This window comes from Capsicum annuum, chromosome 9 (genome assembly GCF_002878395.1).
Source record: "Capsicum annuum cultivar UCD-10X-F1 chromosome 9, UCD10Xv1.1, whole genome shotgun sequence".
Classification (NCBI taxonomy): domain Eukaryota; kingdom Viridiplantae; phylum Streptophyta; class Magnoliopsida; order Solanales; family Solanaceae; genus Capsicum; species Capsicum annuum.
The window spans coordinates 45,700,698-45,703,203 of NC_061119.1; the positions used below are offsets into that span (position 1 = coordinate 45,700,698).

The 2,506-nt window shown below is 32.1% G+C and overlaps 1 long non-coding RNA gene across 1 annotated transcript; it reads left to right on the top strand.

The window, feature by feature from the left end:
* Nucleotides 1-307: 307 nt before the first annotated feature.
* On the top strand, nucleotides 308-1,621 carry LOC124887316. Its single transcript, XR_007044785.1, has 2 exons — nucleotides 308-852; nucleotides 944-1,621. It is a non-coding gene; the product is annotated as an uncharacterized LOC124887316 (long non-coding RNA).
* Nucleotides 1,622-2,506: the final 885 nt, after the last annotated feature.

Genomic DNA, 2,506 nt, shown 5'->3' on the forward strand with positions numbered 1-2,506 from the left:
ATTTGGCCTTAAAAAAAGATAAACTTATATTCATTTCATAAATTATACAAGTAAATTGAAATAACAAAATTTAGGGCCCGTTTGGTCATAGAAAATTTTTCACTTTTTTCAAAATAATTTTCACTTTATGTCAAATTCAACCCCAAGTTGATGTTTGACCCTGAGAATTTCAAATACAACTTGGAGTTGAATTTGAAAAAGTGAAAAGCAAGAAAAAGTTATTTTTCACTTTTTTCCATCTTCTTATTTCACAAAAATTCAAAAATCACTCCAATTATATTCATGGACAAACACAATTTCAACTCCAACTTCAATTCCAACTTCGACTTCAAGTCCAGTTCCAACTTCAAAAATTTAAATTTTCATAGTCAAACACCCATAATATGAAGACCATCTAAGATAAAAGGGGGGAAGTATATTACGAATTTCTAAGAAAAACTTATTTTCTTTTGAATTTTTCACTTCTTTCCTCCTATCATGACTTTAATCCTCTAACTATTAAAATTAAACATTATTTTTAAAATGAAAGCTGAGATTTGTTCGATGATTATTACAAAAATCTGGTTTCAAATAAATTACTACAAAATTATCAAGTAATTAAGTCAATCATATATTTGATAAAAATCAAAATGTCCATTTGCTAATCATATTTGGCATTATTTCTCTTCAACTATGGGTCTTACCCATGTCTCTTCCTCAATCAAATACTTGTTATTGCAGTGGTGAAAAACTAAAGCAGTTAATAGAGCCCATAAACTGGTGTTGCAGGCTTTGCCAATTATCATATGTTGGAACTTGTGGAAGAGCACGTGTGCTGTTAAATATGGTGACAAACAACCTTAACTAGCCAAGGTAAAAAATTTTATATATAAAGATATTTCCCTTCTGCTTAATACAACTTTTCGTTACATCCCATGGCCTTCTGGTTGCTCTAACCTGGCAGCTTATGTGGAGAAATGTAGACAGGACACGAGAGTCACAGCAGTGTATTGATCTAAACCATCAGCTCCAGTGGTCAAATTGAATTCTGATGGTAGTGCACTTACTAATCCTGAAAGGATTGGTGCAGGGGGTTATTAGAAGTCACAAGGGTGAGCTCATCTGTACTTATGCTACTCTCCTGGGGCATGGAACTAATAACTAAGCAAAGGTCGAAGCTGCTATATGGGGTTTATCTTGGTGCCTGAACAATGAAATTCAGTAGATTGTGGTGGAGGTAGACTCTGAACTCTTGATCAGGTGGATAAGGAGCCAATTATCAGTACCATGGCATCTGCAACCTCTTGTGAATTCCTTACAGAAGCTCATTTCACAGTTTCACCTGTGCATATGTAGACATATCTACAGAGAAGCTAACTTTGTAGCAGATGCTTTGTCCAAAACCAGTCATCAGTGTGACCAGCCACAATATTATTTTCACAGCTATCAGCTCCCATTAGATGCTGCAAGATATTTTAAGCTTGATCAATTAGGCATGCCAAGCTTCAGGAGAAAAAAGTTGACTAAGATTCATGAACCACCCTAATGCATAGACAAAACAGGAAAGAAGGGTCAGGCAAGTCATACTAGTTTTGCATACTTGTATATTGCACATTCACATATTTTAGTTCATACTTTCATATCATGTAACACATTTGGAGGTCAGATTTATGCCCTTCTCTATATAAAGTTTTCCTGCAATTTAATGAAAAAGCCTGGGGTGTTGCTCAGCCCCCAAAAAAATTCATAAAATAAAATAAAATAAAATAAAATAAAATAAAATAAAAATCAAAATAAGAATGAAAACAAATTAAAATAAAATTGTTGAAGCAAGATGTTGGGAGTTTAAGGTCCGTTAATGTAAATAAATAGTCCAATGTAATGTAGGACCCCCAATTTCTACTACTTCAAAGTTGCTGTGAAAACTGAAATAGTTGTGTCGAACCCACGTGTAGAAGATATTATTCCTATTCATGGGCAAGTTAGTCAATGCAACACTTAAAATTAACAAAACAGCTACAGTGGTATTTATCGGCAGCCAATTGAGTAGAATTCAACATAAATGAAATGACCAAACTTTCCCTTTGATGCCACGCCAGGCATGTCGACCCGCTGTGTGCTTATTCCCACTTATTGAGCAAAAAATTATAATTATGGCCGGTGTAGTATATTAAGAGTTATTTGGTAGAGTGTATAAAAATAATATTGAATATATTGTATTAGTAATGTTGAGATCAATAATGCAACTATTGATAGTTTTGAACTTATTTCCTATCATGTGTCTGGTTTGATCTATTAAAAATAAAATATATTTCTATATTTTTTAAAATACATTGTTTGTTTATGAAATGCCCTCCACATTCTATTGCTTTATTTATTTTCTTTGCAAAGTTTTATTTTTCATTCTTAAAAATAAAAAAAATATTTTTAAAAATATTTTCACTTAAATTATTTGAGGTATATTGTTACCTTAATAAATTAAAAAGGTTTGATCGATCAAATTTTTTGATATTTGCAAAGCTGATCA